Source organism: Cygnus olor, chromosome 12, assembly GCF_009769625.2.
Source record: "Cygnus olor isolate bCygOlo1 chromosome 12, bCygOlo1.pri.v2, whole genome shotgun sequence".
Taxonomy (NCBI): domain Eukaryota; kingdom Metazoa; phylum Chordata; class Aves; order Anseriformes; family Anatidae; genus Cygnus; species Cygnus olor.
The window spans coordinates 18,826,806-18,842,497 of record NC_049180.1 but is presented as its reverse complement, the minus strand read 5'-3'; the positions used below and the strand labels follow the sequence as shown (position 1 = coordinate 18,842,497).

Genomic DNA, 15,692 nt, shown 5'->3' with positions numbered 1-15,692 from the left:
ATTTTTTTCCATTTGAGTTACCTCTTTTCTTCATATACTGTCCCCTTTCTAAAACATATCCAGCAAAACCTCCCTATGCAGATAATGTGACATTCCTTGGCAGCTTTTGATTTGTTGCATGGGAGAATTGCATTTTGCTATTTTAAATTAAATACTTATAATAACACCTTGGGTTTTCAAAGGATAATATTTCAGTTTCCTAAATGACTGATTTTAGTTTATCTTCATTTCCTATTCTCAGGGATCATAGGGATTTTTTTTATTATTATTCTTAACTGGAACAATGTGAAAACTTTTTAATAGTTAAAAAATCTTAGAAGTAGACCTAATTTATATATGTACAATTATTTGAATTATACTGACATCACATATCCTTTCATAATCTAGCAACTGGTTTTCTCTCATGGTAATACTATGACTTTGTTTAACATTTTGTAATTACTGGAATGAGGAGGGAATGGAACCTTCTTAATGTGTGTTTTGTGCCATCTCCTAGAATGATTTCCAGAGCTACATATATGGGCTTTCTTTGGCAATTTCAGCAGAAACTAAATTTGTGATGAAATGTGTCCTCAATATCTGTCTTCATGAGGTGTGTTGAGGCTCTGCAGATACCACTAGTTTCCAATTAACTTGCAGGCTAAGTTCAAGTTGCTGATCTTGGCCTGTAAAACCACAAATGCCTTGGGACTACGTCACCTGATACCATTTGTGACATTTCTTGCAGGTGCCATCAACGAATCGCCTGTGACAATGGGCCTCATCTTTAACAGAGTGGACCTGGTGGAGAGGATGTGTTGGGCTTGTTTCTTCAGTCTTCTCTCCGCTCTGCGGAGTTTCTGAGGGTGAGTTGATTGTTTTAAAGGGTCTAATGGAATATATGAGTGCACAAATTATGAATACCAAACTTACTTTGTTAGTTTGTACTTAAACAGCAAGATACACTTTGTCAAAGCAAGTCAGATCCTCCTAGTTCTTCTCTATGGAATGATTCCTGTTGTGTTCAAACAGAACGCCAAGGTGAGGCGTAATTTGATTATGAGTGTTTTCTCTGTGACAGAAATGAAAAGTAAGGAGAGAGCATTTAAGTGAAATATGTTATTGAAAAGGAATAATGGTGTGCTGAGTTTCATATGCTAAAGAGCTGAACTTGGTTCTCCTTCCTGGCACAGAAGCCCTACAGAACACTGGGTAAATCACTTAAATTCCTAACTCCAATTAATTTCAAGAGGAATAAAATATCTAAATACTGATGAAGAGGTAGGCTTCAGCCACTCTGTGAATTGGTTAGTAAAAGTGGAAAATAGCTTTTTTTAACTTTGAGTATTATAAAGAGGCATTCTGTGCATGGGAAGTAGTCACATGTTGCAGTGATGGACACTGTATACCTCCAAGGTTTGCTTGTATGTATCTCTAGAGCATTACTGAAAATGTCTGTGTGATAACAGAAGTATACGATTTTTTTTTCCTGTCAGTAGACCTGATGAAAATACAGCTAGATCCAAATTATTCTCTCAGTAGGGAGAATTACTTAATCACAGAGAGAATCATTTAAACACTTTAATCACAGTGTGGATATAAACTGTTTTTTGTGGACTAAATCCATATGTCAATCTTCTATGTTCTATTCTTGGAAGTTCAGCACATTTAATAGGGTTGTATGTCGTTAATCTGAATGTTTTTTACTTCCAGACTTATGAATGAACAGAAAAAAAAAATAGGACTTATTTTTTTTGGAGATTACACAGATGACAGAGGAAAGTATAAAAGGGGAAACACTGGCAAAACAGAAGTAAGATCAGAAAAGAAATTTGTTTTTCTACTATATCAGGTGAAACAAAAAATGGAAAGCAAAGGATCTAAATGAAACTCAGTTTCTGATTTCCTCTAAGATCAAGTATGTAGCAATAGATAACACATTTAGATTTAATAGAAGCTCATAATGAAAGGTAAGTTAGTAAGAACTTTAGAGAAGCTCAGAGTAAATGATTTTATTCACGCTTGTCAGCTAGACTGAAAAACTTGTTTAGAACAAATGTGAAAAGATAGTAGTTGCCTTTGCAAAAGATACGAATCTTCTTAAACTATCTAAATAGGTGATTATATTTTATATTATGAACAGGTATGCTCAGAAGTATGTTTCTGGAGGAAAAAGAAATACTAGGTGTCAGCATGATTCCTGCTTCAATCGCAGCTGTAGCAGATTTGAGCAATAGCTTATTTTACAGATTTGCACTTGCATTTCTTTAAGAAGATCAAAGCAAGTTTGATATAGTACAGCAGTTGTAGAAAAGACTTAAAATTCTCTAAGTAGAGTTTGAAAGTCTTGTTTTGAAAAAAGTATTTTGATAATTAGGTTCTGTATTTCGCAAAGACATGGATGCTTGTTTGGCTTTATGCGTCTCACTGAAGTCAGTGAATTTATGCATGGAGAGTTAAACTACTTATATCTTTATGCAGTCGAAGATTTTGACATTATTTATTGTTTAGCTGTTCCATGGTGCAGTTGTCTTCTGAAAGCAAAGTGGATGAAATGCAGAAATGTTTTTTAAAAAGGGGGAAGAAAAATGTGCTAAATGAATTAGTACTTATTGGCACTTGAGAATTTTGCAACAAGATTTAAAACAACACCAAGAGACAGCAATTATTTACTGTGGTTCAGTTCCTTGAATGCAAATTAAGCATAAGCTAAGTAGATCATTACCTCTGTTTTTATGTCCGCATAGATAAACTATGAGGAAAAAATATCACTGATATAAGAAAGCGTACCTATACAATTATCTTCTCTCTTGCTGTTTACCATGCAAAAGTACAAATGTTTTATTTCACCCTGACCATGTTAGCATGAGCAGGGAGGTCAAAACCATTAGCAGATTGATCCTTCTCACACTCCATTTTATGGCCCCTATCCACTGCTGGTTTCACTTCAATGAGTTTTCTATTTCTCTTTTACCAAGCTAATTTAAATAAACAAAGTTTGGGGTTTTCAACTTGGTTTATCTGCCACTTTCTTTCTCTGTACTTGCATTTTTTTCTGAGCTCTCTCCTCTTCATCTCCTTAGTCATTACCTCCTGCATGCTATCTTACTGGTTTTCAATTCTTTTCATTATTTTTATGACTCTTTCTATTGGATAGAAGTGTCTTATCTTAGGTAATCTCTATTGATTTTTGGAATGAGTATGTTTCCAGATTCTTTTTTTTTTTTTTCTTGTGGAAAGCTACAGGTTTTCTTAAGCAAGAATTCAGCAAATACAGCCAATTGTAATCTAAGACTTATTAGCAGCTTTAATTCTTGAGAATCTACATTTACATCCACATTTACGTGCCTATGTCTTAGTCATTTTCCTTATGCTTCATCTACAATAAGATAAGAAATTCTTTAACATAAAATTAACATTTATCCTAACAAATTTGACTGAATTGCTCATCACTCTTCTAACAATGTTTGATCAAACTGCCAGTCATTCAGCTTATTAGTGTCAGTATATGTTACTGATTTTATTCTTCAAGCAGTATTATTTTCAATTCACTCACTGGTATCCTTGGTTTCTGCACCCTTCAGTACTCCTTATACACAGGGCTCTTTTCTGGCTCACCTAATCTTTCACGACTGGATTCCTGCGTCAGAGCTCCCCAGAAACCTGAGGTCTCTGGCGGTATCTGAACAGCTGTGCATAGTTGAACTCTGCTTCTCCATTTTATTTCCTATGGCATTGTTTCTCCTTGTGTGTTTACACTGTGCTCTCAGGAACTGGGAGTGAAGCGATTGTGCGAGCAGGTATGGCAACTTCAGTGTGCTTGTGCGAGTGTTTGTGCAGAAACCCTTCCCAAGAGACTGGTTACTCACTTTGGCTTCTAAGAAATGCAAGGGGGAGTTGTGCATTGTACGCACAGAGAATCCAGCAACTTTGAGAGGGTTGTGTAACATCTGCTTTGAAGTAGAATGCTTCTAACAGAGTAAGCATTACTGGAAGGTAATGGAATGACAAAATAACATATAGAAAAATCCAGATGTAAATTATATGGGAAGGGCAGTTTAGTGGAGAATCTAGCACTAGGCTTGAAGAGCCCATAGAATCAATGAAATAAACTTTCTAGGTTTATAGAACCACATTGCAAAGATTTAAAAAAAAATATAAATATGGAAGTAATGGCAAATGGGTATAGAAAAGACAGGACAGGATACATAAGGCAATAATACTGAAGTATAACATAATGACATAACGTGAATTTGTTCTTTCAGTTATGGTCACCCCATCTCATAACGATTGCAAAAGAAAAGTAGTTCACAGCAATTATAATAGACATAACCAACTGATACTGTAAATCTTATTAATTGATCAGGTGAGAGTGGGGCAGACAGGTTAAAAAAAGTAAAAACCCTTTGGATGTTTTATTTAGTGTACTGTCACAAATACATGTTGGCACAAGGCCCTGTTTGGGTGTACGGTACAAAAAGCATTGTATATCATGAAGATCTTAATAAATCAAATGAAAATCATATATGTGTGGTTGTGTTCCTCTGCAAAATAACAGGTGTTTAATGTATGTATTAGGGCACCTGTTTTATTTGGCTGTTATTTGTCCAGAGATGCTTATTCATGCTAAATTTAGCAAGGCTGTGGCAGAGCATGAGTACACTTGGGAATGTGAATCTTTGAAATACGCTCTCACTGGAGCTTGGTGAATAATTTAACTCGCTAAATCTCTTTTCCAGCTTGCCATTTAACTGTGAATAGATTTCAATTTTGATTTATTTTGTTCTTTATTCAAGTTATTCAACAAAAAGTTTATGCAAATGCATTGCAGCCTCAGGATAGCTCGTATATTACTCACAGACTATAGGTTCTGCTGCTGGTGATGGGACTGATTTGATACCCGTTTAAATAATTGGAAAGGCTCCCATACACTTCAGTTACAAAATTCTACAGATATTTTTCCATTGACTTCAGTGAGTGTGGGATGAAGCTGTGTTCTCAGCTGGCTACTCGTGCTGTGTGACTGGGCTGATAGCTCATATAATAGGGTTTCTGCTACTTGACAAGATGACTTGAAAATCCAGAGTTTTTAAAGATTTTCATGAGAATGTTCTCTCAACAGATGTGTATGTCTTCGTGATATTTTACCTTTCTGCAAAAATTCATTGAAACATATATAGACTTGCCAAAATGTCAGCAGAAAGCAATTCAACAATCGTATAGTACATTTGCAAACTCATTAAATAACCAATATATTTTTAGTATTTACCAATCTAAAACCAGCTTAATGCATAAACTCCGAAAGGTATACTACATATATAAATGGAAAAATCTAATCTGGAAAGAATTTTTACTAACTTATGGTATCGCTGTTTTTGAAAGACTTTATAACATTGCTTTTAATATTTAAGAATGTATCTGTTTTATTTTTAGCCAGCAGTTCAGCAAGTTTGGGTTTCATTTCTTATAGTCAGAAGTCCTGTTGGGAAATGCATCTGAATGAGAACTGCAGGATAGCAACCTTGCACTATATGATTCACAGAACTGAAATATTCATACATTTCTAAATTATTTTCTTTAATCCCTGATTTTTCGTTAGAAGAGAAAAATGAACAGATAATTTTTGTCTGAAGTAAAATCTCTTGAGATGCTTGTTTCAGTGATCATAATTTAGAAGAGTGTGTCTATTAGAATTCTGTACTATCAGATCTAAAATATACCTGGGGGTATTTATGAATCTGATTTTATGAATATTAGCCTTCTTTAGTTGTTTAGGAATTTAGAAAATACTTCTTTTATTGTTTTATTTACAGTGACTAACCATAGAATAGCCTCTAATCATATTATTTGCTTAACCAAGTGAAAGATTTAGTAATATGTACGTTTTCTTAGTAGGTTGGCTGTATTTTTGTCGGTCAGTGCCTTGAATTCCCTCCTGAAAAAATTGATGATAAAGCAGTTATAGAGACTTCATTTATATGCATAAGTATCACTCGATCTATCAATACTCTTTCAGTTTGCAAAGTTTCCAAAGTAGCTTATAAACACTTCTTCTATATACACCCATCATCTTAATGCTACTAAGCAGTAACTATTTTGGTGATGAATCTTTATCCCCTGCTCCTCTCTCTGGAGGCAGTTTGATGAATTTTCAGTGGAAGGCCTAGAAGTACTTAGCTTTATCAGTGTTTGCTTATGAGGCTTGTGTGGTTAAACCTCACCGTATGTACCTCAATCAGTTCTTTTGCTATTACCAAAACATCTTTCCATCCCTCACATTCCCCCCCCCCCCAATTATTTCAAATATTTACCGTTTGTACTCAAGACACTTAGGTGGTGGTGTGAACCCTTGGTAATCTCTTTCTTCACATTTCTTTTAATGTTATATGCTGGATTGGCTATTTGCAAAAACATTGTGTATATATACATATTTTTTTTTTCTGATTTATATAGTTGCTTGCAAGTTACAGGCTTATAATTTCTTGTAACATTTAATGGCTGACCATGCTCCTTGGACTGTTCCAAGTATTCTGTGCTCATGTGAGGTTCTTTACTGTATCTTTGCAAATAATATAGTATCTTTGAAAAGAATGACTTTTTCTTCTGCGAATAAGATTTTGAAATTCAATAGTGGCAAAGGAAATACAGCAGTTGGTGAGTGATTTGAAGCATCTTTACAGCAATTTACTATTAAATTAACTGGATGACAACTTCCCCTGTACAATGATCAGCTGATGAGAGATGTGTTTTAGTTATGTTTTAAAGAGCTCAGTTAATTCAGTAGATGGCACTATTCCTCCTGCGTCACTGGGCTAATAACTCAGTTACAAGATGGTTCTCTACTGTGACAGTCATCTTGTTTTTCCAGATGAGATGAAATAAGATTTTTTAATATTTTGAATCTATTAAAAGTTCCTATGAGATTACCTGCAAGAATGTAAGCCCTGGCAAGCCTTCTGCCAAGATTCCAGTATGAGAAATTATTAGATTTAGATAAATTTATGGTTGTCTTCCTGTACATCTGAGCTATGCCTAGACCTCTCTTTTGAATTCAACTTTTCTGTGCAATGTCATGGCTAATGTTGTTGTTCTACAAATCACATAGGTCAGCATAAGCCATTACTGTTACTTAAAAAAAAAAAAAAAAGTCTGTGTGGACTGGCAAACTGATCTGGAATATAACTAAGCCAGCAAAGAAGCAGCACGCCAAAAAGTTAGCTTGGGTACTTTTTCTGATCTGGTTCACTGTGCAATAACCAAGAAAGTGGCATAAGAGGGAGTGACACCATCAGGAATCATAGAATGGCTTGGGTTGGAAGAGACCTTAAAGCTCACCCAGTTCCAACACCCTGCTTTTTTATCATGGTTATCTTGAAGATAATTAATTCCATGATTTTTGTACTTTTAGGAAACCGTGATTTTTCTGTGATTCTACTTAGTTTGGTGGGTGTAAGAGAAATAGTGATGGTGACAGTTTCATTGATGATATTCAAAGCTGCCAGAATAAATCCTGAGTTTCCTTGAGAAATTATTAAAAAATTGGAGATCAACAAAAGCAAATGAGGTAGTCCAAAGGACTAAACCAATGATCTGTGAAAGATATTTCATTGAACCAGGCATAAGGTTGCTTCTTTCATACATTCTCCTCCTCTCAAAATAGGAACAATTCTTTCTTATTTCTTATTTTTGAAGGTTTAACTTTTTTGATGTGCCTGATTTTGATGATATGACAAATCTATATCTTTAAAGCCTTGACACAACTTTCCTGAAACTAAAGGGATGATAGCTAACTGCAAATGTCTGACATAGAAAATTCCCCTCCCACACCTCTCAAGTCAATAAATATTAAATTTCATTTAGGATGCAAGTAATTCAGTGCAAGCATTTTCCTTGATTTTATTGATAGCTTGGTCATATCCTCTGTTACTATGATCTAAAAATTCCTTAAGAAGCAGTATTGCAGAGTCCTGATGCATAAGTATCATGAGCTTGGTTTGAAATGATGAGACTGGAAAAAAAATATTCCTCTAGCTTTCTGGCAGAGAATCCTGTGGGTTACATCACTTTTTTCTTTAAAATCAAAATAAAATCAAAATATTTCATGTATGGCAAAACTGAGTTGTAATTAAAATACTTGTTTTAACTTGGACTACGAAGCCTGTCATTTTCATTATATATAACAAACAATTTTATCTATTAGGTCTGTAATCATCCTAGAGATGGAAGATATTTTGAGGGTAGGAAAAGATTTCTCCCATCTTTTTCTGTCACCTTATATATACTTTTATGTAGCTGTGTATAACTTTGTTTGCAAAATACTGCGATATTGACAGCAATCATCTCTATATTTCAAAAGTAGTTAAAACAGAAGCCAAATAGTATTGATTTGTATTAATTGCTTCAGGTCCAAGCAGTCATTCCCATATTGTGTTGAGTATTGTATAAACAGTATAGAAAGTCTTTACCATCTTCGCTCCAACTCTAGTATTAAGATTACTGCTCAAAACAGGACGATAAATGACCTGACTTGCTTTCCCTCAAATTAAAGATACCTAAATTTCCAATGTGCTGCTTGTGGTTTGCTTTCAAATATTAGAAAATTAAAGTCTGGCAATAAATACATTCTTTACTTTCTGTACAGAACAATATTGATTCTCCTTGCATTCCTTCAAATTCCTCCTGAGTTCTGTCACTCGATAATATGGCATTCCTGTCATCCTAAAAGGATTCCAGATGGACATAGCAAATCAGCAATGAATGCATCCTTCCTTCATTTATTTTGTTTAATAAGGTAATATTGGTCTTCCGTCACTACTGTCAGATTCGAGTGCTCTCTTTAAAGCAGTTTCAAGTTCCATGGATGAATGTTTGAGCTCTCAGCATATGCATTGCGCTAAACCAGCTTCTGCTACCTTCCCAAGGCAAAGCAATTAAAACGTTACATTTCCCTCAGCCACCCTGGCTAATGATGGCTACTTATATTTTCTGTGTAGGTGATGGGAGAATGAACAGATCTCCTTGTCATAGAATGTTGGTATTAAATGATACTTTCTTTAAAAAAAAAAGTGTTTTTTTCTTTGCCATGCTGAATGCTTTCTTATCATTTCAAACTGCGTGGGTCTTGGCCACTTTTTTTTTCTTCTTTTTGTCCTTGCAGACAAAAAAAAAAACAACACCTTTTCTGTGCTAATGAAGACTTAGCTTTTTAGCTCTGGTAGGAGAGAGAAATTTTCATTTGTGGTTGTGATGGCCATGAAAGAGAGTCAACACTATGGCTTGTGGAAAATTTGTTTTCATCAGAGTACACCCACATGGGAGATTCAGTTAATTTTAGCTCTAGGTGAGGCCCTGAAAGCTCTACACATTTTTTCTCTTTAGGGATGTCCAAGGTTCCTTTTTTCTTTTTTTTTTTATACAGTTCTGGTTGCTCCTCTGTGAAATTGAGGCATGTGCATGTGACAGTCAGTTTTCATGAAGACAGATCACTGTCTGTGCAAGGTCAAACTTCCTCAAGTCCATGAGTTTTGGCAGCCACATCACTCAGAAATGGCCACAATCACCTTTCAGTCCCTTGTCTGTCTGACCTGCCAAAAGCTTTTGTGGAGCATATTATGTTATTTAGAACACTTTTCTAATGAGTATGAGTATGAAAGGTTAGTTTGCAAGGTGAGCAACTTAAAATAAACAAACAGAAGTATTTAACTGCTAGAAGGAACACAAGGAACAGTAATTAGTTTGAAGCTACTTTGTTGAAAAATGTGGCTGAGAAAGTGATATAAAAACCAGACTATCATTTTCCAGCAATGAATAACCAGAATTTCTAGAAATGAGTATAGGCCTGTTATTCATACATGCCGAGTATCCAGTGATTGTGTGAACTTTAAACAGCCACGTGCTCAGCACCTCTGGAAAGCATCTATTTAGAAATAATAAAGAAATTGAAGAACCCAAATAGTAATCTTCAAGCATTTGTAGTAGGAGAAAGCATTTTAAAAGACATTAACTTCCATTTGGGCACATATATCAGGACCAGATTTTCAAATACATTTATCAGTAGAGTTCCTATTGTAACACCTGTGATGAAAATTCATAGTCACTTTAGCCATCAGCTTGCTTACTTTCAAAAATGTGTAGGTGTAATAAATTCCTTCTCTGAAGCATAAATATCTAAAGCTAAGAATAAGGGAACTCTTACACAGCAGTCTTTTTTTGTGTGTGTGTGTGAATGAAATAGTTCTCCTGTTCTTCTGATATTCTCTCCCTCACATGGAAATGCCTGAAACTACAATAAAACTTCCATGACCGCTGGGATAAATAGGATTCAAGCAGATAATGTAAGAGTAGTTATGTATCATCTATTTTAGGTGAAGCAGGGAGATGGGAGACCTCTAGTTTCTAGACAAGTGTTTCTGTTGCTTTCATTAATGTCAGAGTAACCAAAATTAATGAGTCCAGGATACTCTTAGTAGAAGTTCTACAAGAAAAAACTTGTTTGTTTATTCATTGTTAAATGAAAAAAAAAACATTTCTGAAGCTACTAGTTGATAATACAAATAACACTTACTGAAAAGTGTTCTTTTTTTTTTTTTTTTTTTTAAGTTTCGCTAAAATAAATGTCACAGCTCATAGCTTTTTAAAAAGATTTTAAAATAAAAACTTCAAGGAGATAACTGAATTATGCATAACATCCAACAACATCCAATAAAATGGTTCAAAAAGTATTTACTTTAAATAGGGAAAGGTAGTCATGAGGAAACTAAACTGGAGATATTTTCTCACTTTCTTCAGTTATAAAGCATATTTTATAACTAGGAAAATGTGAAGTATATTAAATGAAAGAAGCAATGTTAAATATTAATTTTCAATGTCACTAATTAAAAAAAAACAAGTACACAGGGATAACATTGATCTTAAATTTTTAAAAACCAGCATGATTCACAATTTTCCTTTTTAATATTTATCAGACTAGATTGGTATGACTTTATATACTTACATGTGTTTTTTGTTGTTGTTCTTTAATGTAAACTAGAACTCATATGAAAGAATGCCCTAAGCGTGTAAGTATAATTAGTCTGGCTATTATGAACCAAATCCTTCATAATCCTAGTGCATACAGAGACCAAAGGAGACTGGATTTGTTTGTCTCTGTAACTCCTGAAATAGAGCTAATTTTCAATGGTTACATGAATTTAGCTTATCTACAAAATAAGCACATATTACAAGTGTTGTTTTATAGTTTTAATATGCTGTTATTAATTTTGTAGTTAATTTAAAGACTTTGGTGCTAGTTGATGCTCACCCTCCTCCTATCTCCCTGAGCAAAATACCTTAATTCTATAAAACATTGGGGCAAGAAGATAAACCAGATAACCTCTTGTAATCTCTTCTACTTTTTATTTAATGATAAATTAAATCTACTATTTATTTGATGATAATATAAGCAACATGTATTGTAAGGGCTTAAGAAATAGTAAATAGTTCCTGAGATAATCTTCACTGTTGCTGTGTATGGAACCCCTTTCCCCTAGTATTACACTGTGTTGAATTCCTCCTGTGAAGGAAATTACCTCACCTGTGAAGATGAAAACCAATGAGGAGAAAAAAAAAAAAAAACAAAACACAATGAAATTAATGCTATATGGCAAATATACTGCTTAAATATAATGTCTTTTCTACCACGTATAGATGAATATGCAAATACCCACCTACATGTTGACATGGCAGTTTCCAGTCTGTTAACATCTGTGGGCTAGGAGAGACAATTTTTGAGTAGTGGAACTTTGCTGTTATGATTTAAGTTCAGCAGGACTTTGTAAAACTTCTCTAAAAGTTGTTTCATGCTTGTCTGTTTAACCATATTCTAGACAGATCTGAAATTACCTGCAGTTTTCTTAAGGTGTTAGATGAAATAAAGCCTTTCAGAAGCCTTTACATGATTCAAAGCAGCTGATATAAATTCATTATTTTAAGGATGACTAGTGTCACTACTTTATTTGACAGCATTATTTGTTAGAAACTATTTTCATTCTGTAGAAGTAATTGTCTGAACATTTACATTTGTTTTTACAGCCAACATAGGTCACTACTAAAATACTGTGTCACTGACAGGTTTATAATTCTGCTGACACAGGCTGGCAGATAGACGAGCATCTCCCATGGAATATAAACATAAATTTCAATGAATAAATAGAACAGGGCCTGTTAGTGCAGTCATCAAAAGAGAAAAGCCCCATAAGAAAATAACAGAAGGCTTTTGACCCTTTAAATTATAGCTCACTAGCTCACTGCTACAATCAACTGAGCTTCTTAGCACTGATGATGCTTTGACTGCTCCTGACATCATGTTGTGTGGTATTCACATCAAAATCCAAATGGAAGGTCAAATTGCTCCAAAAATTAAGTGGGTAATAGACCATCTGAATAGCCCAGGTTCTAGGTCAGAGAAAAATTTTTATGCTGTTCTGCAAGATTCTGAGTAGTGTATCTTTAGTGAATTATAGAAAAAGGAAGATATATTTAAATACTTCTGAGTGTTTTCTGTTTAATTTTTGTGATTGTTCAAATCACTCATTCTAACCAGTCTCTTGCACAAATATTAAAGCAGTGAGGTGCCTTCATGTTATTAATTAGCACTCACTTTCTTGGGAGCATTTCACAGGCATGGGGTTAGAATTTTTCCCCACTGATTTTGTTAGGGGTAAGCTGGGTAACCAGGTTATCTGCTGGTCTGACATCAACCACTTTTTCCACAGGGAAATATAGTCCCACTAAACTTTTAATATATCTTTGAGCACTACTTACAGTTTTTCCTCCTTTTAGAAATTAAGAAAAAGATGAGCAAATTCAAGGTGTTCAGCATATTGAAGTCAGTGAAGTTGATCCTGTCTATTGTGAATTTAGCCCATTAAAACCAACATGATTTCCTCCTTGTCAGAAGACAATTTCTGTTAGAGCTAAGACTGAGTTCAGCAGTTCAGGACAACACTTTTTTTCTAAAGCAGAAAGGTGATCAAAATTGTTTATCAGGCAAAGTCATTGCACCTTGCTTACATTTATACATAATGTATTGTGTATATGTAGCTTCACATACATAGGAAACCTCTATCTATACAGCCAAATAATACATGCTCCAAACATGGGCATGATGTGACTACAGCTACTTGTAAATGGATGGGAGGGTCTATTTCAGAGAACGAAATCCTCACATCTTAGATGATGTAATTTCCTTTTTTTTTTTTTTTTTTAATTAGCCAGGCATTGATGCTTGGTCCATTCCTAGATCCTAGCCTGCTTTAGGGCTCTGAGGTCATTACCACTTTGTGTTGGCCATGTTCACTTATGACATTGTGATTAGCAATAGCTACACTAAAATTTACTGGCATCCTTTCAGGCAACTGAAATGTGTGACTAAATATAACCAAGCTACATTTAAGCTTGCTAATTATGATAGTGATATGAGTCAACCTTTCAAATGTGAGACTCAGTCTGGGCTGTTGCCATCTTTCAATGACTCTGCCTTCCTCGCTTATAGCTGTGGCCCCAGCTGAGCTATCTGAATTACAGCTAGTTAGATGATGTTCACTAATGTTCCAAACATTACTCCTTTTAGAACCTGTTTTTACTTTCATTGACAGTCCCTTTACTGCTTGTACCATTCCTTATTCTCATACCTGTTATTTCTATTACTCTCATTACTATCTTTGAACCTTCAGTGAAAGACTCATCTGTGTTGTCAGAACAGCAAACCGGGGAATTTCCATAACAAAAGATGTTTTTGTGAATCAGCTGCATTCAGCTTTTTACAATAAGCCTCTTAAAGTGTAGAGGAAAGACTTGTGGACTTGTTTTTTTTTTTTTTTCTTGCAGAACCTCTGTATAATTCAATGTTTGTAATGGTTCCAGAGATGAATTATTGGAACTTTCATAATAGATTCAATAATATATGTAGGAAAGTCTTGTTTTGTCTCTAAACAGATTCAGCCTGTCAGCAGGAAATTTTTACAATGTTAGTTCTTTGATTTCTCTATGTATGGTTGTGGGGTTTTTGTTTCTGTTTATCCATGTTTATTTATTTTTATAGGAAAATTAAGTTTGCCTCTGGCTGAAATTTGTCATTGGCACTTTGGCTTTTCATTATTGACTGATATTTTTGAAAGGCATTGCATGTTTACGCTAGATTTCTCAAATATGAGCATCTTAAGTTGATTAGGTACGACGTGTGGGAGAGTTCTTGGAAAAAAATCAAGTAGAGCTGGGTAATTTATAATTGCTCTAATAGCTGAAAACAGGTCTGAAAGCAATTTACAAATAATAGATTAATTCAGAGGTATAATCATCTGTATTCATCAAGGAGAATTTATTTTCAGTTGAAATCTTTTCCTTTAACAGCAACTCTTTGCTGTATTAGATTTTTTTTCTTGAAGACTATTTACAATTGCTAGCATACCTTTTTTCTCATTCAGCATTTACTCTGATGTTCTGTTAAACTTCTGCCTCCTCCTACTCCTATCTCTACTTTACCTCAGTTAATAGTTGTAAGTTAACCCTAGGAAAAAATGCATTGGAGAAGGCAATGAGTACTGTGACACTACAAACTCCTTGAAGCAGACTTAAGCTACCTTGCAGAACAGATGCATTTCTTTAAGGGGAACACATCATGTTGAGAGTCATGATTAGTCTCTGGCAGAACTTGTAGTAATATGTGTACTTGAAAATGTGTGTGTCTTGGAATGCAGTGGCTCATGCCATCGTTTCCTGGCTTTTTTGTGTGGTGTTTGTAATGCGAACCTGAATGCTTCAGTATGTTTGTGTTGTTCTTTTTTGTAATAGTAAAACATAGTCAGATGTACAGCTGCTGTAAGCATAGTTGCATAGTTCTAGTGAATTTTCTCTAGACTAATTTCAAATATCCTTTGTAACTTACGAATAACAGTCAAATGTATGCAGACTAACATTATTCTGATAGGCTCTGTGTCTGGAGATGGGGATGGGTTTACTGATGAAGCTTTCAGTCTTTGTTCAAACAAAATTTCATTCTTGAATTCTGTGAGTTAAAGACAAAGATATTTTGGGTGACAACTATGGCTAATTTTAGCGTTTATAATATTTTTTATTTTTCTCCCATTTATTATCCCTATAGAATGAAATAATGGTTTTGTATTTAATGTGATATAATTTCTCAGTCCTTTTTGAGCAGTAGTATTTCTTTGTTATATAAATATCTGATTTAAAATAGGTGCACTGTAGGAGACCATATGAAGATGTAATGTCCAACTTGAAATCAAACCCAGTTTATCCAGAGGTCAAAGACAAAGTAAAGAGATCAGGTAGATGGGAAGAGAGATGAATCTGTCATACTTTCTGACCAGAGTTCTTCATACAGTGTTTAAACTCTAGGGATTAAAAATAAATAAACAAAAAAGACTTTCAGAGAACAATGTGAGGTATCCACTTGCCTTCAGAGTAGGTAAAATAGTTCCAAGCTCTATAGTCCACTGCCAAAGTTAGGATATTTTTGAACTCTCTAATCTCGTGTTATGAGGTAATATAATGCAACCTTCTCCACTGTATTTTTATGGAGTATCACTGCCTTGTGGCTTGGAAGATTTCAAAAGCTTTTCTCATTTTTCACTGACTGTGTATAATCAGGGCATGCTATTTTTCTGTTCAGAACTTTAATTACACATTTTGTGTTCCTGATATAGGGCTATTGT

At 34.5% G+C, this 15,692-nt stretch overlaps 1 long non-coding RNA gene across 6 annotated transcripts in view; it reads left to right on the top strand.

The window, feature by feature from the left end:
* Positions 1–15,692, top strand: part of LOC121076840 — a 247,404-nt gene that overhangs the window by 49,413 nt on the left and 182,299 nt on the right. For all 6 annotated transcript variants that reach the window (XR_005823746.1, XR_005823748.1, XR_005823749.1 and 3 more), the window contains one exon: positions 728–845. This is a non-coding gene — a long non-coding RNA (uncharacterized LOC121076840). The remainder of the gene's footprint in view (positions 1–727; positions 846–15,692) is intronic.